Raw genomic sequence first — 24,332 nt, 5'->3', positions numbered from 1 at the left:
TGTTCACAAGCACACCCAGAAATGCATTATGGGAGATGTAGTCACATGCACTGATACCTTGATCAGTGAGACATAACAAGGTGGAATAGGGATGCGTCATTCAGTAAATTAAGTAAACAGACAGATAGTGCTCATGTGAATTGAAAATTGTAAACTGTAATGCATTACAAATGCAAGACAGGACACAGAATTAATGTGTGCATTTAAATGTAAATGTAAATGTATGTGTCTTGTAAAGCGCACTGCTGCCCTGAGGTGTTGTGGCGCTGTAGACTGCTTGGGAACCCGTACTGGCTATCCCTGTGAGATGGTCCCTACTGGGTATCTCCAAGGTGAAACCAGGCATTCCCGGCGAATGTGGGGGGGCCGTTGTAGAGATGAGGCAAGCTAATGCCCAGAGTTGCCGAGTGTGATCCCTGGTTAGAGTAGGCACCGAGGCGAGAATTATCGAGTCCGCTGACCCTGGTCCACGACCCTGCCGCATCGGGAATTGAACCCTGGTCCCGGGCCGTTCTCTGCTTCCGGGTCTGCCGCCTCTAACCAGTGAGCCACACCACTCCACATCACCAACAACACAGGAAACCATGGCAGAAGGGGAGGACACACCAGAAAATGAGGACGAGGCAGGGCAGGAGGAGCAGGGCGAAGCAAGACCAGCAAACCCGGCACCATGCAGACAGAGCAACATAGTGCCACCACTACCACCACTGGAGGCAGAGGCAACAGACACAGCAGGAGAGGCACAGCCAATCTAGAGGCAGCGTGCAGGACAGGCGATAACACAGTCCCCTGTGCAATCCGGAGAAGGGAGTGGGTTGAGACGCAGGGCACGGCCCTCCACCAGCACTGCTCCTGTTGACGAAGACATGGTGTCTCGGGCCCTGAAGGCAGCATGCTGAAAGCACAGCGCCTGCAAGTAAAAGGAATAAGATCAATACAGCACCAATTGGCTGCACACAATCATAACATGACAGAGTTGCAGCTTGGTGTAATGGCATTGACAGGTGCATTGGAAGGACTGTGCAGGGAGATAAGGAGAGACAGGGCAGCCAGGCGCAGGAAGAGACATCGTCATCACACCCGGATGGACTTGTACACAAGAGCTATCAACCGCCAGTCACTGACACATCCCTGCTGGCCCGAAGATGTGTCAGTATGCAGCATGAGATGGCCCATTTCTGCCAGGACGTGGGCAGGGGCCTGGTGCAGGTTACACATGCACTGGACCAGATGCACACATCTGTCACAGGTGGCATAGGGCCACTTAGCACAATGGATACGAACGAAGACTCCAGCAGGAGAAGCATCACTCCACCACTTCCACCAGACAGACGCCAGAGTGCACACCAGGGGAGAGTAGATGAGGACTCCAGGGAGGGCAGTGGGCAGCCTGAGCAAGGGGCAATAGGGCCTGCATGCAGGAGGTGAAGATACATCAGGGACTTATGGCTATGTGTGAAGCAACACATTCCATATGGAGTTTTTGACTGATGGAAATACTTGCACTGCGGCACAAACATGTGCAAGCAATCACAATAAAGACACGCTGTGTGACAGATGTATTCCTGCAGCAAAGGAAATAAACATAACAGTTAAGCACCATTCTTTGGCATTGTGTCCTCATTACTCACTTAGAAGTAGTTCTGTGTGATCTCATCTCATCTCAGGCGCCCGGCAGCTGCCCCGGCACCACCTGCTGGTCTGCGACGTGGAGTTGGTTCTTCCTCATCTGATGTGTCGGAAACTGTCAGATCCACTGGGGTGCCTTTCTTGCTAGCGATGTTGTGTAGCATTGCACAGGTCTCAGGGCTGTACTGTAGCGCACCTCCACTCTTATGGAGGCAGCGGAAATGGCTCTTAAGGATTCCGAAGGTCCTCTCAATGGCACAGTGTGTGGCTCTGTGGGCGCTGTTGTACCTCCGATCAGCTGCTGTGGCTGGATTCATGTACGGTGTGAGGATGTAGTCATGTACAGCATACGGACTGTCACCTTCAGGGTATAAGTAGATTTATGTTCAATACTGTTCTGCCAGTTCAAACCTTTACTGGTTGTGTGTTTGTAAGCCATGCATTTATCTAGCAGGTAGCCCTCTCCAAACTCGCCATTTGTGAGTCTGCGATTTAATCCACGGTGGCGAAACATGAATGAGTCGTGTGTGCTTCCTGGGTATTTTGCCACAATATCAGTGATTATATGATTGGAGTTGCACAATACTTGGATGTCCAGGGAATGATATGACTTTCTGTTCCTAAACACATACTCATTCTGTGATGGGGGTTAGAGTGCGACATGGGTCCCATCTACGCAGCCATTGACATGGGGGAATTGGGCTATTTGGTAGACTTCCTGCTTGGTCTGATCTAGTGCCTGTTGTGTGCTGGGAAATTGGATGTGGTGATGCAGCCTCTGAACCATTGCATCAAGGAAGGAAGAAGCGCGAAAGTGCACTCTGAGAGACCCCTCCTGCTGTGGCGATCACCCCCTGAAAACTCCCGGATGCCAGGAGGTGCAGTGAGCACAGAACCTGGACATGGGTGGGAATGGTGTGTGCCCTGCGTGTGGGGTGTTCAAGTATGGGTGTAAGCTCCTCTATTATTTCCAGGATGCTGTCTGGGTGCAGCCTGTAGTTCACATGGATCTCCTCCTCAGTCAGCTGGAAGAGGGTGATGCGTGCTCTGTAGGGCTTTTCTTGGCGTCTCCTTCTCTGTGTAGCATCTCTGATTCACAGCCTCCTGGCTATCAGATACAGGCCAGCCATGGTGGGAAATCCCAGTGGCATTGTGGACCTGTTTAAATAGGTAGCACCTGGTTATCACCTGCTCAGAGTTGGTGGTATGGAGAAGTGCAAAATTGCAAATTTCGTAAAATCGCAAATTGTGACTTGTAGCTACATCTCAATTTGCGAATTCACAGTTAGCGGGAACGGTATTGCGAATATCGCAAATGCTTTGCCGCAGATTGCGATTTCGCAAAATAATTCACAGAATCATTGGAACGCAAAAATGGTAATTGCTAAATTAGCGCAGCAGAAACCTTTCCTACATAGGAACAGTCTGTTTTGCCATCGCATACACCCTGAGTTTTGCAAATCGCAGTGTTTGAGATCGTAAAACAGCTTCCTACATATAGCCCTAAGTGAGTTGCCCAGAATCACAGGATGTTGAGCGGTGTTACCGAGACTCGAACCTGGTTCCCCAAGTCCGAGTTTGACGGTGACCACTCTATCTGTAAGGCTACACCCTCTATGTCTAACCCTGTTTTACTGTTGCAGAAATTTACAGTGTGCAAGCTACAGTAAGAAAGAACTGAACTACTGCAGTATGCCTATATAAATAAACCCAAAGCCTAAACAAAAAATTATATGTCAATTTTCGGTAAACTGCACACAAAAATGTCTTCAACTAAGAGGGGGAACAGAAGAGCCAGGTGCTTAAATATCTTTTGCTAACAGAATTTGTAGCAGAGATATAGCAGACTACGGCTAAAATTGCCGTGCGAGTTAGCACACCTGCCACAGATTTATATGCAAAATGCAAACCTTCAGTTCTGGCAGGCCAAATCAGCATTTCATAATTGAGAAAGCTGCCAATACTGACCTGTGGAAAAGCACAAAATAATACTGGTGGTAAGGAACAATGTTCACACACGAAACAGTATTAAAACAAATAGAATACATATTATGAGAGTTATTTTCTGACTGACCAACTGGTCTTTTGTGGAACTTGAAGAACCACTAATTGAACTAAGGTGTTGATTAGTTTTGTCCTGGAAAAATAACACTTGCAGCCGCAATACACTGGATATATTCACAAACTTCACTATAAATAGATTGGTTCATGCAACCTGTATGGCTTGCTCATCTGTTACTCGGGTTTTGAAGTGCGCATTAAAATTCCATTTGTATTAATATCAGCATTAATGAATTGCTTTTTTTATTTAGAGAGTTGTATAGAGTGCGAACAAGACCAGCGGCATAAGAGCACTGTACAGAAAGAACCCCAGTAACCGATGTGTCGCAGGAGGGATAGTGTTCCAGATTCTGAGGGCTAACCCAGAGAAAATATGTGGACGAAGATCTTCTATTTAATATTAATATGACGTTCTTCACTATTGTTAGTATTAATATTGCCAGTATTAGTAGTTATTAGTGTTAGTACTACTATTGCAATGTATTTCTTTGTATTTATTAACACTATAATTACCATAATTGATTTAGTACTTATTTCACTGCTAGCGTGCACTTTCTTATCCCCTCTAAATTGTTCATTGAAGAAGGCTTGTTTTAGGCTGCTTTCTCTATTTGTTTGGGCTTCCTTCATTGCATAACCCTGTTGAGGTCATGTACTTTTATCTCTGGACTCCGACAAAGGTGATTGCCACACTGCTGGGTGCACAGCGACAGAGCAGGTCAAGGGTAAGTAGCGCTGAGGTGGGGAGAGGCAAGGCAGCATGAGCAGAATTAATAGTGTACTCACATAAAATACGTAGTTTTACTGTTGTGTGTAATAATTATTGCATTTTGTAGTTGCAATTTTATACAAAGGAGAGCACAGTGTACTATATTTGAATTTCTTACAGGCCAGCTGCACCTACGTTCTAGTTTAAACTGTAGTATGTGAAATGTGTCTGGCGAAAGCTACTGCACCCGATGTGGTGGTAAAGTATATTTTACAACTACAACGGTATTGGAGATCAGTACTGCAAGCATTGGTTTCATAACGGTAGTATTGTCTTCAATTAATAAAATATGTCTACGTTTTCCTGAGTATTGACATTTAAGCTATCATTCTGTAGAAGAGGTGGGGGCTATATAAAAACAGTATGTAATAAGCAAAATCATTTCAGGAATATGATGTGTTAGGCTATACACGCTCAAAGAAATGAGGGGCATATTATCAAGGACTTTATCTCCGCTTTTTTGGCTTAAAAAGCCAAAAAAGAAGAGATAAAACTATCACCCTATTTACAATTGGGTGCTAACATGCATAATCGCATGTTAGCACCCTTTTTCCCGACGCCTCCCTTTGCAACTCTAATGAGATGCAAAGTGGGCGTCACTGGGCGTACCCCAGATGGACTACCTTGTAAAATATCGCTGATGTTCACATTGCGAAATTTACAAGGCAGCCCACAGGATTTTAGCGCACATTAGATTTTAGCAAAAAAGGCGGTTTTCGCCAAAAACGAACGTCTGCTAAAATCCAGACTTACCTATGCTTTACATAGGGTGTGGATTATGCTGATACGACCGCAGGGTCGTACCAGCAAGGTTATCGCCGTTTTGCAGGGAACATCGCTGGAAAACCAGCGATGTTCCCTGCGAAACGGCGATAACCTCGCTATCACTGGATAAATTCCAGAGATAGCCTGCAATAAAAAAAGTATCGCTAAGCACGGCCAGCGACGTTGATAATATGCCCCTGAACCTGCAGTAGGCACAGCAAAGGCAGCGCAGGAGTGCAGGGTCCAAATGTGCTTTCAGAGTTGCTCATCCACAGCGGTACTTTAAACTGGTGAAAGCAAGCAGCTTACAAACGCTGGGCTTTCATGCATATGTATAATAAGGCAAGTTAAGTCTAACCTTTTACGAACAACTATTCCAGGGCTTGGAAGAAGCAGATCAGCAGCCAAGCAAATCAGCTGGGATATTAGTGTCAAAATAACTCATGTCGTTTCTAGAGCCAATGTGAATGGTTTATATTTAATTACATTCAGACTGTGTGGTTATTTTTCTGACCCAGGGCACATTTGTATCTAATGTGTATTATTTTCTGAATATGTTATTTTGAGATCTGGCTTCACAGCTTGCTGTCAACATAACAAGCAAAATATAGCATATAAAAAGGGTTTAGGGCCAGTCACCTACGGCCATTAACTTGCTTAGTTTAGTTAGATTAGCCGCCTTCCGGGAGTGATTTACTCTGCTGTCTGCCACGTTTTTGATCGGACAGCAGAATTTCACGGGTTATAAAAAAGATTCCTTGCATTTATATTTGGTGATGATTTGAAAATTATTTTTGGTCCGTTTTTGCCGGATGCGTGGATGTTAAATAAATAGTGGTAGTGCAAAAAATGTTTTAAAATATTGTTTTGTTCTTGCTTTTGGCATTTTGTACTGATGGTGGGGTAAAATAGTTCCTCTCAAAGCAATTGATTGTGTAAGATGACTAGCAAGTCACCGTCAAGATGCATCAACCATCTTATATGTTAGGTGGTCTTAGATCGATTCAGAGTACAGGAACACTTTTCTTGGGACCTCCTGTCTTTAAAAAGGAATGCACAATCATTTTCTGGGAGTGTGAAAAGAGTTTTGAGTTCTGTTTTACTGAATCTATACACCAAATCCTTGCTGGCGAGAGTTCTATCCTTGTAGATTATAGATGTAGGTTTATTTAACTGAGCTGCAGGTTACAGGTTGCGCCCCACCAGGAGCTTCTTGCTTCTCAACCCATCCACTCAAACTTACTGCATCCAAACACAAACACTCTTAACATTCTAATGACCTCACACACTGGCAGAGCAGTAGGGAATAGAACATAAAAAACAATGGGGAAGATGCATCATACTAAGCAGTCTTTAGTCTTAAACAGCACCAAACTTGACTATGTGGATTCATTTGATTATCTGGGCATTAGGCTGGATAGCAGACTGTCTTGGATAAACCAACTGTCAAAAAGTAGGTTAATATTGAAGCAGAATTCCCTCCCTATTTTAAAAATACATGGTGGGAGTACATCAAAAGCCATAACCCCGGCTATTGAAGTATTCAAAGCCAAAGCACAATCCGCCACCTTATATGGTGCCGAGATCTGGGGACCCTACACAAAAAAATCATTTGACATAGAGGAAAATATATTCGTCAGACGTCTATTAAGAATCCCAGTAAGAACACCACTAGTGCCAGTCTATCTGGACATTAATTTAAAACGCACAGGTTATTTGTGCTGGCTAAGACCATTGCTTTATTGGGTGAGATTATGGTCTACACCGGAACTGGTTGATTATAGAGCAGGTTTAGTGGAAGTAAGGGAGTTGGATACCTTTAACTCAATTAAGTGGTTGAGACATGTTTCCTATTGGCTGATAAAAATTGGCTTATCACATTTCTGGGAATCACCAGCATTGTCAATCACTTCGCCAAATATCTGTAAGGAACAAGTGAAATCTGCTTATTGGTATTATGTGAATGTTAATGTATACGGTCAAGCTACTGGTATTTTAACTCAAAAGTTCTTGCAATTTAAGGACCAACCCTCGTCTGAATATTTTATGGATGAAATTGAGCCACCTCTGGCCAAATCTGTTTATTTGCAATTTAGATACGGGGTCTTGCAAATTAATGCTAATACGTATCAGTGGGGTGGGCTATGTAAAGACCGAAATTGCAAATTGTGTGACTTAAAATGTAAAGAAGACGAGGCTCATATTCTCTTTTTTTGCCCGTTATATGTATCACTACGTAAGAAATGGATTATACCTCTTTGTAGAGATATGGGTACAAGGTCATTCAAAGAGGCAGAGCGTATACTTAGATCTTCTACTACGAAACTATTAATATTTGGTTTAAGTAGGTATCTCCATGGTGTTTGCATAATTAGAAAGAAATTTGGAATGTTATTATAAGATTGTTTTATCTGGCATTTTTAAATATTTATAATGTTTTAATCGTTTTTAACTTATGGTCTTTTAAGATATCCGGATTGAAGATTGTTTATAAATGTATGGAATCACGTTATGAATTTTTGTAAAGAATGGCACTGGACCTGCACTTTATGTATACTTGTACCTATTGAATATGCACATTAGTATGGTTGATAATGTATTACTAATTTTAATCAAAACATTCTTTTTTCCTTTTCTTTTTTAATGATGACTAAATTGTATGTATTATATGTGTGTGTCGGCTTTATGACAAAGTGTCGAATAAAAGCTTTACAACAACTACTAAGCAGTAGATTACAACACATCTCCCCCTTATAGAGACAATAGAAAATACAATGGAATGTAGGGTGGTAAAATCCACAAGCAATACATTCCACAGATTCACAAATACAAGTTTACAAAAAAACCAAAACTTCTCTCCTCATCCATCAGGGAAAACTAACTACCCATTCCCCATCACAACACAATACAAATTTAACAATATAAGTTTACTAATTCTTCTGGGAAAACTAACTGCCTGTTCCTCTGCACAACACAATACACCTTGGCAGGACCTGGGATTCTTTTACCCTCTACTGCATTGGGGTGTAACCCACGTATCCCCTTCACAATTCACTTAAGCAGGACCAGGGCATCATCTACCCTCTACTGCATTGGGGTGTAACACACATACCCCCTTTACAATTCATTTAAGCAGGACCAGGGCTTCACCTACTCTCAACTGCATTGAGGTTTAACCACGTACCCACTAAAACATTGGGCTTAACACACTGCCCCTACATCCTTAACCCCTTAGAAGGATGGTCAAACATGGCCTCACTTCAGGACCAAGATAACTCAGTCTCTCTGCCTTCTGGGAACATAACAGGACAAAGAAGGATACTAAACATGACACCAACATGTCTCGATACAGGACCAAGGACACACATTTCTCCCCATACCACATCCATATAGGACATGGGGTAATACAAAACCACAGTAAATATTAATAATGACACTAACATGTCACAGCTTTATATACCACTGCAGCATACAAGTGTGGTGTTGGGTTCAAATCAGGCCTACATACTTTGCTAAACTCTCGAACACCTTAGTATAGAAGTTGGCACGGACACTGGAAAAGGTAAAAGACAAGTTTATTAAGACCCCATGGGGTGGTGATACATTCCCACAGCACCCTTCGGCAATGTAAGAAGTAGCACACCGAACATTGGTGCGCGACCTCTTTTATACAGTTTATTAGCAATAAAAAAATAGGCGGTTACAAGTTACACATTTTAGGTACATATAAGGTCATTTTTGGAACACAGCCAACATGTGGGAGGAGTTTCAACAGCACTGGTCAGTTAGTGTGAACATTCCTAAAGAGTGACCAATTGGTGCGTAATGCGCATGTGCGCTTGACCAGTACTAAAAATAGCCTGTTTCCGAGCAGACTAGTGACCATGGGTATCGAGAAAGGACAAAAGGGCACACTGACCACGAGGCAGCGTGTTCATAGGAAACGGAAGTCAGAGGGATTCAAAATGGCCCCCGTTCGTTTTGGTCAAGTTAACAGAAAAGACCGTGTAGCTGTGCTAAACGCTAACTCAGGAGCTGCCAAAACACGACAGACGGCCCTTTTAGCGTTTAGCAAAAGCTACCTCATAGTGAACGTAGTCAGAATGTTCATCCTCAATGTCAATAGCCATTATTTTCAATACTTCATCATTGATCAGTTTCTCTTGCTTAACAACAGCTCGTTTGGACGGAATACAGGCTGTGATACATACAGAACATAATGTAGGGACATATTGAATACATAGACAAAGAAAAAATAGTACTCCAATAAAAACACAGAGAATCGTTAACAATTTCCAACCCCAAGTACTAAGCAGGGTCCAGAACCAACCAGAAAAGGTCCATGTTCCATTTTCTGGGTGGATCTCAGCAGCTATTTTATGTAATTTTGTAATCGAATCATATACAGAAGGTGAGTTATCTGGTACATACACGCAACAACTACTTCCGATGACGCGGCATGCTCCACCTCTATCAGCTAGTATCACATCTAGAACCATTCGATTCTGGAGCGCTACAATTCTGGTAATTTGTAATTCCTCAGTAATATTCCCTAAAGCAGAGGCCGTTTCATTAGCGACGGCTTCCACCACACGTGTAAGCCGCCTTATCTTCCTGCTATTCAGTGCAGCTCCTACGAATGAAAATAACCCCAAATTGAAATCTACATATTGTTGTAATGTGGTATCAGTCTGGTCTATTTCATCAAGATCTATTGTTCGTTTCACTCTATTCAATATGAAATCATGGTACAAAACATAATCATTGTGATACATGGGAGGAGCAATAAATACAGGTGGTAATACAAAAGCTATATAACACGTTCCTAACCATCCCAATGGTAGACGGTGGTATCCCTTATTTCCACAAATGAAATATGTGTTACGTGAAGCTACAAATTCAATTCCAGTTGGTGTATCAAAGGTAAGTGTAATATTACATTCACTGCGGCCTACAGGGATTGTACCTTTATTTCTAATACACAAATCTGCTTTTGTATCAATGACTGTTATTATGTGCATGTTCGTCACATTTATAAGTCTTTGATTCGTATATACACGAGGTGTAGAAACATTGTCCGGACGGTACTCTTCCCATTCGAATTTAGTTCCTTCAGCGTGTGGATAGCCATCTTTATCGTTATAGCATATTTTATTCAACCGAAAAAGTAGTCCACCTTTCGTTGGCCATCGCAGAGTAAAAAGAAGAGTGTACCAAGCATGACAAGAACCATTATGAGAAAACGGGAGAGGAATGAGTGGTGTTCCTCCCTTCTTCTGATGTCCGGGCAACATTCCACATACCCAACAATTGGACGTGTTGGTCATATTATGAGTATGATGCAAAATCTTAATAAAGCTGTTGTTCAAATAAGTCTGCCTATGTCTTTCTTCGTGAAAAGGCAGAGTGAAATGAAAATGTTCGGATGGACTTGGAGTGGTGGGCAGCAAATGTTCTCGTACAGGAAACAACAGTTCTATAGTCCAGGCTAATACTGCGATCACCACTACGGTCAAGACAAATAAAACAGCACCAAGAATTCTCCCTCTTCGTGTCGAAGGAGATGCCATAGTTCACAAAACAATACTTCTTCAAAAACAACACTAAGCCGGAAAAATAAAAACGATGGTTCTGAACCGAGGCTGCCGTTGATTTGTTCTCCGGGATTCAAGACGGGTGTCGCTACACTGGGCAGAACTGATCCCCCCCCCTTGATATTCCCGGCTTCCGTTTCACAAACCTCAGAGCGGTTACCAACCAGTTTCAAAAACACAAAAGGAATCTTATTTCCTGGGGCGTAGATTATACTTCACTTTATCAGAAACAACGTGGTCCGGGAAGGCTCCCTCCAATTCATCAGACGTGACAGCTGGGCTCTTTTCTGTATCCAAAATCTTTCTGTAGTCGGATAGCACCACAGGGCTCACCAGATCCGGAGAGACACGTCGGCAGTGCGTTGAATGTATCCACCGCTTCTTGTTGGTGACTCTCACAGCAGTTCGCGTAGCCAGCAGCACTTGCTCAGGGCCATGCCATCTCGGTTCCAAACTGCTGGATCGCTCAAAGACTTTGACCATCACGTGGTCCCCAGGGCGGAGATCGTGAGCCTCACCAGTGGAGTTATCAGGGAGCGCCTCTCGAACCTGTTGATGAATAGAAAGCAAATCATTTGTTAATCGTGCCAGATAATCGTTCATCATTATACAAGGCATATCATGTATCAAACGAGGTTTTGGAACTCCCCAAATATTCATAGGCCTTCCAAACACCACTTCGTAGGGTGTGAGGCCAGATCGAGAATGTGGCACTGATCGAATGGACAGCAATGCCAAAGGCAAAGCATCCGGCCATTTCAGAGATGTAGATGCCACTATCTTTGCTAACTTCAGCTTCAGAGTTGCATTGTATCGTTCTACTAAACCTGCTGATTGCGGATGAAAGACAGCATGGAATCGTTGTTTGATTCCCAATCCTTTCAGGACATATTCCACTACTTTTCCAATGAAATGAGGGCCATTATCACTCCACATAAGTTTACAAACACCGTAGCGCGGGAAGTACTCCTTTAATAACACCTTAGCTGTTGTCAATGCTGTATTGTCTTTCGTAGGGTAAGCCTCAATCCATTTGCTGAAGGCACACACCACTACTAGGACATACTTGAGATTATTACAGCGCTCCAGCTGGATGTAATCCATTTGTAGTACTTCGAATGGTGCAGTAGGTGGAACAAACCCACCTTTAGGAGTATGAGTCCCTTGTCCAGGATTGTGCTGCAAGCATATCAGACAGGTCTGCACTACTCTCTTAGCCGTGCTAGCAATGTCAGCATTTTCCCAAACTCGTGTAAGCAATTTAGTAATTGCGAGAGCTCCAATGTGTGCCAGCCCGTGTGTCATTTGCACCATTGTTTGTAAATAGGCCATGGGTAGTTTCCATCTCTCCATATCTTTACTACGCCAGCAACCCTCATCATCTAATACTCCTTCAGTGGCCCATTTCACAAGTTCTGCCTCTGATGCTGACTTCTGTATATCTAGTATTTCTTCTCTAGCATCATGCCACCGCTCAGCTTGTGACTTCACCACATACATGGGGAAATTATTTTGCAGCATAGCGGTCTCTCTTGCAATACGGTCTGCAAAAGCATTGCCTTGTCCTATTTTGTCCGTCACCTTTTTGTGTGCACTGCACTTGACTATTGCAACTTTCTCTGGGCATAACAGTGCATTAAGGAGATCGCGTACCAATTCTCCATGCATGATGTGTACTCCGTGTGAAGTCAGGAATCCTCGTTCCTTCCAAAGTAGGCCAAAATCATGCACTACTCCAAAAGCGTAACGACTATCCGTGTAAATGTTCACACATAGTCCAGCACTTAACTCACATGCCTTCGTTAAGGCTATCAACTCAGCCGCTTGAGCCGATTTTTGGGGTATCCGTGCTGCTTCTACCACAGTCTTAAGTGTCGTGATCGCATAAGCTGCGGAAGTCGTACCATCTGGTAACCTCACGCACGATCCATCAACCCACAGTTCCCCATCTACATCTGGAAATGGCGTATCCTGTAAGTCGATACGACCCTTTGTCTGTTCCTCAGTCAGAAAAACACAATCATGTTGTTCTTCCTTCTGGGTCTCAGCAACAGGGTCCGGCAATAAAGTAGCAGGATTTAGTGTTGCACATCGTTTTAGTGTGATGTGAGGCGCCAACAACGTTAGCTCATATCCTGTAAGTCGGGCACTGGTTAGATGCTGCGTTTTCGTTTGATTCAGTAACGCATCTACCGCATGGGGAACTAGCACCAACAATTTGTGTGACAAAACTATTCCCTCACTTTGTCGTATCGCAACTGCTGTTGCTGCAACTGCTCGAAAACATCCAGGCAATCCTCGAGCCACAGGGTCGAGTACCGCCGAGAAGTATGCACAAGGCCTCTGTTTGTCTCCGTGTGTCTGCACTAGGACTGACAATGCGCACCCATCCTTCTCGTGTACATATAATGTGAAAACCTTCGTGTAATCAGGTGTACCTAACACTGGTGCAGAACAAAGAGCTTGTCTCAATTGTTCAAAAGCATTCTGACATTCATCCGTCCATTCAATGGGAATCGGTGTATCTTTAGACAACAATGCTAACAATGGTTTAACAATATGCGAAAAACCCAATATCCATTGTCTACAAAAAGACGTCAAACCTATAAAGGCGCGAACATCCTTCTGAGTGCGAGGGACTGGAGTATCTAGGATTGCTTGAATTCGATCTGGTGTCAATGCACGGCCCTCCTTAGACAAAAGATGACCGAGGTAGGTCACCTTTGGTCTACAATATTGCAGCTTTTTCTTCGAAACTTTATGATTATGTTTGGCCAGGAAGGAAAGCAAGGAAAAGGTACTCTTCTCACATTGTTCTGGCGTATCTGCAGCAAGTAAGATATCATCTACATATTGAATGAGAACCACTCCCTCCTGTAAGTCAAAGGCATCAAGCTGTCTTTTTAATGCCTGACTATAAATGCTAGGGCTTTCAGTATAGCCTTGAGGAACTCGACAGAATCTGTACGATTTATTATTTAATGTAAAGCCGAATAGATATCGACTGTCAGGATGTACAGGGATCGAAAAGAAGGCATTCTTCAAATCGATGACTGTAAAAGTAGTTGCCGTCGGTGGAACCAACGTAAGCAATGTGGTGATGTCAGACACCACTGGATACTGAGGCACTACTATCTTGTTTATTTCCCTCAAATCAATAATGAAACGGTAAACCTTAGCATCTGTATCTCTTTTAAGGATTGGTAAAATTGGGCTATTACAAACATTGTAGGGGACTTCCTCAACTACTCCTGCCGAAATTAAATCATCTACAATGTGTATCAAAGCAAGTTCACCTTCTCTGGAAATCTTATATTGTGGGACACGTGGCAGAGATGCTCCCTCCTTTACAGTAATACGCACTGGAGGAATTATCATCTGCCCTACATCCGTATCGGAAGTGGCCCACAACGTTTTCGGTAAGGAGGCCAGAACTTCAGATTCATGGAGAAAACACACTCGCTCTAATTCCGGGTAATTCTCATTCAACACAACTCGCACTCCTTCTGGGGCACAGCGAATAGTAGCTCGAAAGTGTTTTAACATATCGAGTCCAATAATATTATCTGGTGTATTTGGAGACAACAAAAAGGGACAAGGGGCAGCAAATTTATCAACATGAAATGTAACTGGTTGAGACAGTGGGCTAGAAGTAGGTGTTCCATCGAACCCTATTGCTGTAATTACCTCGCCAGACAGGGGAGCCCTTGGAACCAAGTATTTGGACAAAGCGCTACGAGTAGCTCCTGTATCGACCAGAAATTGATCAGTAGAACCCAGAACATGTGCTTCTATGTATGGACCCCTCTGATCAACTGGTACCTCAACCGATTCCACACCCCATCCTACGCAATCCTATGCGTAATGCTCATCCCGTGGTTCAGCAGGACCACCCTCATTTATCTGATATTGATTGCGATTATCAAACGTATTATAATCTGACTGACCACGACCCCTTGCTCCATATCCTCCACGATCATTCGTGCCATAACCTCCTCTTGACCCTCCATAATAGTTCCTAGATCTCCCACTTCCTCGTCCCCTCAAATTACGCTGCTCTCGAAACACCGGACAGTCTGCAATCCAATGCCCAAACTGTTTGCAGTATGCACATTGATTCACAGAAATGTCAGAACGAGGGGGAGGAGCATTACTGTATGATCCTCGCCCTCCTCTACTGTTTCCTCTCGTAGCCTGAACCTGAGCTAACATTACCTTCGTCTTCAAATCCTTCGCCTTCTTGTCACTACTTTCTTTCGCCTCTAATTCCTGTCTTTCATAATATTGAGCCATAGTCAATAAAGAAGCAGGGGTTGCTGTGGTCCATGAACTTTCACTCGCTTTTAATCGTTTCGCAATCTCCGGTAGGAGATTAGCTACATACTTATCAACGAATAGATGCCTGCCAGTATCTTCTGTCAATAATTGACCACTGTAATCATGGAACGCTTCCTCGAAGCGAGAGAAAAAATCGGAAACTGATTCATCCGCTTTCTGCTTACAAGAGGCTAATATAGTCCAATCAATCTTTTTAGCGGGGGCAAGAGTTTTTAGTTTTGTCAGTATGGCCCCTGGAAGATCTAATATTAATGGACACGGCTTACATGCTGGTTCTCTATCTAAATCAGCCTGAACAAGATCTTTCCAAGTGGCCCCGAGAGTCGTGAGGTCATCAAACCTACGAATTACTCTCCACATATCAGGGGGCAATATCAACCCGAAAAATAGATCAATATCAACTAACGTCATGATACATGAAGAAATTGCACTTTCAACATTTTCATAAAAAGCCGCAGGGTTTTTACGGGGATCAGGTAAAGCGTTCTTAAGCGCCATGACATCTGCTCTATTCCAAGGCGTATAAACCCAATTATATACAAAATACCCTTTCGCGTCTTTGGATCTTTTATCATCATCTGTGCCATCCCCTTTATGAGGGACATATAACGGCGCAGCTTCTCGCATAGGTCTAACATTAATCGCAGCGATCTTATCTGTTTCAAAAATAGGGCATTCTTTGGATATCCCCGTCGCTCCGGACGTAGACGAATTCTTCGACTTTTCCAACTCCCGTAGTCGTGTCGCCTCATTACGCAGTTCAATCAACCGCTTGAAGAAGTCATCCGCCTCTGAAAGAACAAAAAGACCTTTACATAAATACTCACGACCCTTGGATATCTCCTTTGGTTCTAACTCGAGAGAATATTTTCTATACCGCTCAACAACTTCATCTCCAAAATGATCTAAAAAATACAGTCGTTCCTTATCAGGCCACTGTTCCATTTGTTCAGTAACGTCAGAGACAGTAACAGTATTAATATTTAGTTTTCGTGCAAATGAACGTAATTCCGCAGCTCGTTCCGCATGTAACCTGGTACGCTGTGTTCGATCACTATCCTCGTCTGATCCCTCGCTCGGAGCCGTTGGCGTGACGTACGGGGGCGGACAACGATCTAGTAATGAAAAATCATCCGTTTCATTAGTAAGGACTGGATAGAGAGGACGCCTGATAGGGAATTGACCATTAACCTGTAAATTGCGTTCTCGTCTCTCCCTCTCTTTCTTTTCCTGTAATTCCTTCTCCTGTAGCTGTAAAGCTTTGTCATGTGCAGCCTTCCGCTGCACTTTCTCCGCCAAGGCTTCCTCACGCTTCGCTCGTTCACGCACCTCTTTCTCCCACATGCGCACACAATCAAACATATCTTGTCTAGACCTTCGCTGAAACAAACACTGCTCTACATATTGTACCTTTCGAAGGTCAAACGACCCATATAGTGGCCACTGTAATTCATGATCAGGTTTAGTATACTTATGCCATAATGTACTATACATTATTGGTGGAATACCGAATTTGACATACATTTCACGATTTGGAGTCCCCTCTGGGGGAGCCGGCTGTTTTGCACTTAATCGATAATTGGTACCATTTTCAGAACAGCACATCCTACGGAGTGTGCTAAAAACAGGCATGTTTCAAAAAGTACCCCGAAAACGTGATACTACAAAAATACCACCTAACACGGTGCACTGTTCAAATCAAATAAATCAGAGAAATATCCCTACATGCCTGCCTATGTGAGGTGCACTTCACATATTCAAATTCAAATTCAAAGATTCAAAACGTTAGCTAACAAATTCAAATTCAAATTCAAAGTTTCAAAAAGCCACAGTAAGTGTCAGCAGACTACCTCATCAATCAAAAGCTTACCAATTTCTTTTCAAACGTCCAAAGTCCAACTGCCAAGTTCTGTGGTCAAATCAGCCAAAACGGCACATCACGACAATCCAAGATCAGAATCTCAGTCGAAGACCGGCGCCACCTGGAAGGTCAGATCGGAAGGGCGGGAAAACACACCGTGGGTGCCGAGACTCGGGTCACTCAGTGGCAGCGTACGCGTCCATGGCGAGTTTCCAGACCTTCGTCACGACCTCTCCTTCGGGCATCCGAGTCGCCGATGAGTCCCTTCGTGGTCGCCAATTGTGGTGTTGGGTTCAAATCAGGCCTACATACTTTGCTAAACTCTCGAACACCTTAGTATAGAAGTTGGCACGGACACTGGAAAAGGTAAAAGACAAGTTTATTAAGACCCCATGGGGTGGTGATACATTCCCACAGCACCCTTCGGCAATGTAAGAAGTAGCACACCGAACATTGGTGCGCGACCTCTTTTATACAGTTTATTAGCAATAAAAAAATAGGCGGTTACAAGTTACACATTTTAGGTACATATAAGGTCATTTTTGGAACACAGCCAACATGTGGGAGGAGTTTCAACAGCACTGGTCAGTTAGTGTGAACATTCCTAAAGAGTGACCAATTGGTGCGTAATGCGCATGTGCGCTAGACCAGTACTAAAAATAGCCTGTTGCCGAGCAGACTAGTGACCATGGGTATCGAGAAAGGACAAAAGGGCACACTGACCACGAGGCAGCGTGTTCATAGGAAACGGAAGTCAGAGGGATTCAAAATGGCCCCCGTTCGTTTTGGTCAAGTTAACAGAAAAGACCGTGTAGCTGTGCTAAACGCTAACTCAGGAGCTGCCAAAACACGACACAAGCACACCAATAAAACATTCCACAAAAATTCAGCATGGCTTTGAAAACGTCAGCACACTATACACACGCAAACATTCTGGTACCCAATATTTAACATTGCATTCTAAAATCAGCATTTGAACATCAGGACAGAAATGAGGATTAAACTTGTCAGCATTAGCATAGCATTTCTCAATTCAATACAACATTAAAAATTATTCCCAGCTGCGGTAGGCATACACTTAAACTTGGCTCTTCAAGTGTCTCATCTCCAACGCTCATTGTAGGTACTTACTTCACGATGAACATTATGCAGGTTCGATGCTCCTTGCCACCAGTTTGCTCCACACCAGTGTTTCTTTCAAATACGAACAGGTTCAGTGCACATAAGTAATGGTGCGTTAATGTGTCGTATCAGCCTGTTCAATTGTGAAGAAACCGAACCTTCCCATGGTAGACCAGGATACAATCCGTAAATGATGCTTGATTGAGATAGCCCTACAAAAGGGGGTGGTGATGGACGGAGCATCTGAACCAATCAAACACTCACACCCAGTCAACAGATCTGGGTTTATTCCATCACCGTTCTTTAGCCCACTCTGCCACCCCAGTTCAGACATGGAAATATGCAAATCAGTCTGACCCTGTGCCTCATGGGAACAGTCCAGCCCGATCTGCCAAGCCATGCCTTCCCTGGACCGGATTCAAGCTTCCTAGGACTGGTTTCTGGCATTACAGCCATCCTCAGCCAGGCTTGCTTGAATCCAGTGGCAAAGTGAGCGAGGGACTCACGTATGAGCCTACCCTGCCAACTTATGGCAGGGTATGCTCAGACGTGAGTCCCTTGCTCACTTTGCCACTGGATTCAAGCAAGCCTGGCTGAAGATGGCTGAAATGCCAGAAGCCGGTCCTAGGAAGCTTGTTTCGGGTCCAGGGAAGGCATGGCTTGGCATTTCGGGCTGGACTGTTCCCATGAGGCACAGGGCAGACTGATTTGCATGTGGCCATGTCTGAACTGGGGTGGCAGAGTGGGCTAAAGAACGGTGACGGATTAAACCCATATCTGATGAATGGGTGTGAGTGTTTGATTGGTTCAGATGCTCCGTCCATCACCACCCCCTTTTGTTCTGATTGAGATAGCCAGCACAGTACCTTACACACAATCAGCTGCCATTTCCTACAATGTTCACACATGTGGCTCCGGTTTCTCACACCACACCACCTGACAATGCCTTTTAGTCAGAATGAGACTCCATGGTGTTCATATAATGCCTTCAGTGCACATGACGCACATAAGTAAAATTTGAACTTCTTCCTTGTTTCTCAAAAGAGCACCTTCTGATTTGTCCACATAAATAAAATTTGAACTTCTTCCTTGTTTCTCAAAAGAGCACCTTCTGATTTGTCCAATCAGCTGCAAGATCCCTTCAGTCAATGAAAGAAGACTTTTCTGGAATAGCATCACACGGTGAGCTCCCTTCCGCATGACACAATGCCGCAAAAGAACTAGAATATTTCAGTCTCAAACCTAACCCACAGACCAACAAGAATGTTGACTGTAAGCAGGTGACACAAGCTTATCTCCGTAGCACGTTGAGAACATGGACGCTCTTCCATGACAACAATTCATCAGCACACACACTCCCCAGGGAAAATGGCCAATGACGTGTAACCAAAGAACGGGTGCCCAAGCCAATTTCAAAAGTATACTTCCCTGACAACGGTAGGGGAATACACTTTACTTCACTCTTCTCAGGCTCACTAGTGACCGTTTAACACAAATAATCCAGCGACTCCAGTCACAGTTGCTTCAGTCAGTACACATTTCGCCAGTACAATTCTCACTTGCTGCCAGTATGGTCTCCACCAAAACGTCTCGCACACATGCGCAAATGCAGTACAATCCAAATGCAGACTTTGTAGATTAAATGACTTGCCTTGAAGTCAAACAGATCAGATGCCCTCCAACTTCAGTAGATTTCAGGATTCAATCTCTATTCACTTTTCCCTTTAGTTATCACAATGCATTTAGTTTGTCACTTTCCCCCGCTGCCAGTTCTTAAAAACAATACACTGCAAGTCCACTCCAATTGAATGCTGCAAATTCATTCCAATTGAACACTACCAATTCTCGCAAATGCTGCCAGACCACTTAAGTAACAGATACACACCCAGAACTTCTCTTGAATGTGGGCTGTCCAGTGAAAAGGACACTGGTGGGCCTACCAGAGTGGTTCTCTTTCCTTCCTGCTTCAATTTCTTTTTCTTCTAGTCTTCCTCTTTTTTTATTCTATCTATTCTATTTCTCCCACGTGAAGATTCTATCTTCAGTCATCACCATTATTACAAATAAGATAGATCCTTTTAGGTTATAGATGTAGGTTTATTTAACTTAGTTACAGGTTACAGGTAACATCCCGCCGGTACCAGCATCCTTGCTGCTCAGCCCATCCACTCCAAGTGACCGCATCCAAACACAAACACTCTCAACATTCTAATGACCTCACACACTGGCTGAGCAGCAGAGAAAAGAATATCAATGAACACCAATAGGGAGGATGCATTATACTAAACAGCAGATTACAACAATGACCTTCAAGAAAGAATTGAAACTTCTCATCCAAAGACATTCCCAGTTTTTTCTGTAGATAAATCCCCTTCCAGGTGGTAGCCCCCTGTTTTGTCTGTATCTAATGCTCACTTTACTCTATTCCGACACTTTATTCACCTACCAACTGCACCACTTTTCTTCCTCACTCCATTCTCTACCTTGTTCCCAGGTCTTTACCACCTACCCCTCCTCCCTTCTATGTTCAATTACCCAGTCATGTCTCATCATGCTACTTCTGTCTGTACAACCTCTACCTGCTTTTCCCTCCCAACAATTCTTTTGTCCCTTCAGTTCCTGCCATTCACTATGTTTCCTCATTCTTCTCCAAATTGCTACCTCTCCTTAGTATCCCAATTAGATTACTTCCTGAGTTCTCCTTGCACTGTACTCAGCATTTCGTCACAGGGCATAATTTAAAGATAAGCAGCAATGTTGACTCTTTTCATCTTTGTGAAGGCGCGCATGAATTCCTCACCACAATATCTATCAGAAAGAAATGCATGAAAAGCTAAGTCTTTTCTATATCAGAAAGGAAATGCCTCTTTTTGCATGTTCACCCCACATTTTTGGGCTGATGCTGCTGGTTATTCAAACTCTGAGAGTACACTGAGGCCTGCTAACAAGACTTTCATGCCAGTGTGCTAACCCTTTACAAAGTAGCAAGTACTGACTTACATATAAGTCCCTAGGACATGGAACCCAGTGTCCAATTGCATGTAAGGCAGCTATACATTATTAAGTGGGAGATGTATGCTTATATATGCCTTGCAGCAATACCCCTCAAATTGTTGTTTGCTGTGGAAAAATTAGTAGCCCCATTGCTTAACACAGGGTTACTGCTGGCACCGCAGCCTTCTCTAACTTCTGAATGGGACTACCTTAACTTGGCACTGTACTGTATCAAATTAATCACGGCTTAAACCGACCAGTTGCCTGCTACAGGGCGAGCTGTTACCTCCCCTCTGCAGGAAGTCATTCAAGGGGTTAACCCAAAATGCAAGCTTCAAAGGAGAAGCCTCCTTTGATGGGCAAATGGTGACTAGACTCCTGAGAGTTTGCCTTTTGTTTCCATGGACTAGCTGGAGACAGAGCTAGAGAGGGAAAACCCATCATCAGACCGGGTTTCCCAGTGTGATGTAGCCCCAGGTAGCCACACATTTAGGGTGCTCTACTGAGCTCCTAACATCTGAGGTAGGGTCCCAACATCTTGGGAGTGGCCAGAAAGGTGCTCTCTGGGATTGCCAGATGTCACACATAGCCGGAAAGTTGTCACTATGAGGGAGGTAACCTGGTTGCCCATTGGCTAGTAACCAGGTGGTCCCCTGGGGGGACTATAATGGTATAAATAGGGCACCCTGGACCTTTGGATTGCAGTTGGTTTGAAAAGAGGACGAAGAAGGACTGTCCTGTGACCTTTGGACTGCACAAAGAGATGCTGCACATCTTCTGGACTGCACCTGCTGGACTTTGGGCTAGGTACGTATGGGCTATGCCTGTGGCTCTTAGCTTGAGGAAAAGTTGATCCCCAGACCTTACAAGTAACTCAATGGATCAGTTTGCGGATCTCCTAGGACCAGCTCCTGGAACAAAAGAGCTGAAGAAGCCCAAACTAGCAAGTTGCTGTCCGTCAGAGAAGATTTGTTGCTAGCTGCCTCTGGATGTCCAAAATGACCAATCCTTGGTGTCCAAAAGTTGCATCCAAGTCAGCCAGACCCAGGAGAGCCATTAGAGTCTATATTAGTTACCCAAGAGGGATACTAGCCCCCACTAAAGTATTTGTCTCCAACTGCTGTATCTGGAGGTTCAAAGCCCAGCTGCTGCTGTACTTCTACGCCCGGAAAGAGTACTTGGCGAGACACCAACTGCTGTGGACCTAGTCACCCCACATTACATGTAGACCAAAGAACCACCACAAAGGCACCCCTTTTGACTGCATCACAAACAGAGCATCTTTTAATCCTGCATCTCCATCATCAGGACACTCCATTAAAGTCTATGGTGGTCATGCTGTAAAGGTTGGAACTGGGCTGGAAAATGCAGCCAGGTAACTGTCCAAAGTAGCCTGACTGGCCCCCCAGACATTCATCCTGTTGGTTTCAATCACCCAAGCCGGACCAGAGAAGCTGGGCTAACTCTTACAAACTTTTGAAAAGTTTATAGACTTTTTGTTGACCAAATCATGTTTACAGTCGAAATTAAAAATTCATAAAAATATACACTATGTTTATGAATTTGGGTTGTGGTTCTTTTGTGTTGTGTGGCTCTCCTGTTTCCTTGTTTGGTAGTTAAAATCTTTACACTAAGGCCCATATTTACAAGACCCTTTCACCACCATTGTGTCACGATTTATAATGCAATGAAAGCGCGAACCAGTAAATCATGTTTACGAAGCTACACAAACCACTTTGCCTGACTTTGAATGGCCTCATAAATATGGAGTTAGCCAAGGCTGCGCAAGTGTCTGCATTGCCTTGCTCTGCGCTAGGGAGGCGTATCATGCTTTGTGGTGCGTGTTTCTAAACAACACCCATGGTTTTTGATGGATCCCCAGATTCACAACACCATGGGATGTCCCGAAACCTTACTCCTCCCCAGTGGAGGAGCAAAAAGGAGGCGCATCACCATTTCTCTTCGTTTGTTCCTCTTTCTACACATAGAAAGGGGAAAAAGCCTCCCAGGATGGTTTTTGTGCAGAAAAGTGCCTCTTCCTGCACAAAAACAATCCTGCATTCAATGCAGACACCCTTGCACCATGGTACAAGGGTGCCTGCTTTGGCACTAGGCTGCCGAAACAGCACCAGCGCAGGGGTAAAGGACAGGAATGCGCGATAGATACGGTGTATTCCTGACCTTTCCCATTGACAAAAGGTAGCACAGCAAGGTGACTTGCTGCGCTGCCCTGCGCCTAATTCTCATAAATCATCCCCAAAGTTCCTTTGTTCATGCTTTACTGCTGGCAAGCAATAGCTAACAACAAATTTTGTTCCCGAGCAATCAAATACAATATTGAAAAGCAATTTCAGTCCAAAAGAATCCTCCAGATTGTACCATTCAAAAGTAAATTCTTTATTTTTCTTATGTAGAAGTTTGAAGTGACAAGTTCTGAGAGATGATCCTATGTGGTTGGTATCATCCAATGTAGCCAAACAGCCAACAGGCGACACGTGTTTCGTCTTGGGGAAAATAACCCAATGACTTCCTGAGGGCTACAGTAAAAAAAGGGGCACATAAGTTGTACTCAATTTTGCAATCAAGTTGTCATCTATCAAAGAAAATTAAAACTACAATTAGAGCCAAGAAGATTGGAGGATAGAATCCAATGTGCCCCCAATGTGCACAACCCAAGTAGTGATTATGGAAAAACTGAAGGTGAAGAGAACGGAAAAACGAAAGTGAGAAAGATGGTGCAGAGGAACCTAAGAATCACCAAGTTAGAAAGAGAGGAAACAAGAGAAAAACTGTAAACCATCATAAAATCAGAAGGTTCTAAACCCCGTCTAAGTCTGCAACTGTACCAAAGCTTGATCAATTGCCTGGTTAGGAGTTTTTCTCTATTTCAGCATATAGAGTTGTTAGGATATCTCATCCAGTGATAAAAGAGACCCATAACCATTAATTGCCAAAGGCAATTGATCAGTCATAAGTATATACAAAACTCACCAAACAGTTCTATGGTAGTCTCATCGTCATGACTTAAGTATATCTGTGTACGGTCCCATATAGTAATGGTCTGAGAAAGAAAGACGCGGGGAACAATAAGAGACATGGCAAAGAGCAGCGTAAAAAACAACTTAGTTTTCACTATACGAGAAGTCTCAAATAACCTAAAACAAATCTGCATCCTATATAAGGATGTGATTATTTTTAT

General features: G+C 43.7%; 1 protein-coding gene across 1 annotated transcript in view; it reads left to right on the top strand.

Moving 5' to 3' along the window:
- The first annotated feature begins 4,378 nt into the window (after positions 1-4,378).
- The window catches only part of LOC144818458 (bile acid-CoA:amino acid N-acyltransferase-like), a 295,075-nt gene continuing 275,121 nt past the window's right edge, over positions 4,379-24,332 (top strand). Inside the window, exon 1 of the mRNA XM_078675917.1 lies at positions 4,379-4,415. The gene's annotated coding sequence lies outside the window, so the exon portion shown is untranslated. The remainder of the gene's footprint in view (positions 4,416-24,332) is intronic.

Source organism: Lissotriton helveticus, chromosome 2_1 (assembly GCF_964261635.1).
Source record: "Lissotriton helveticus chromosome 2_1, aLisHel1.1, whole genome shotgun sequence".
Classification (NCBI taxonomy): Eukaryota; Metazoa; Chordata; class Amphibia; order Caudata; family Salamandridae; genus Lissotriton; species Lissotriton helveticus.
This window is presented reverse-complemented; position numbering and strand designations above follow the sequence as displayed.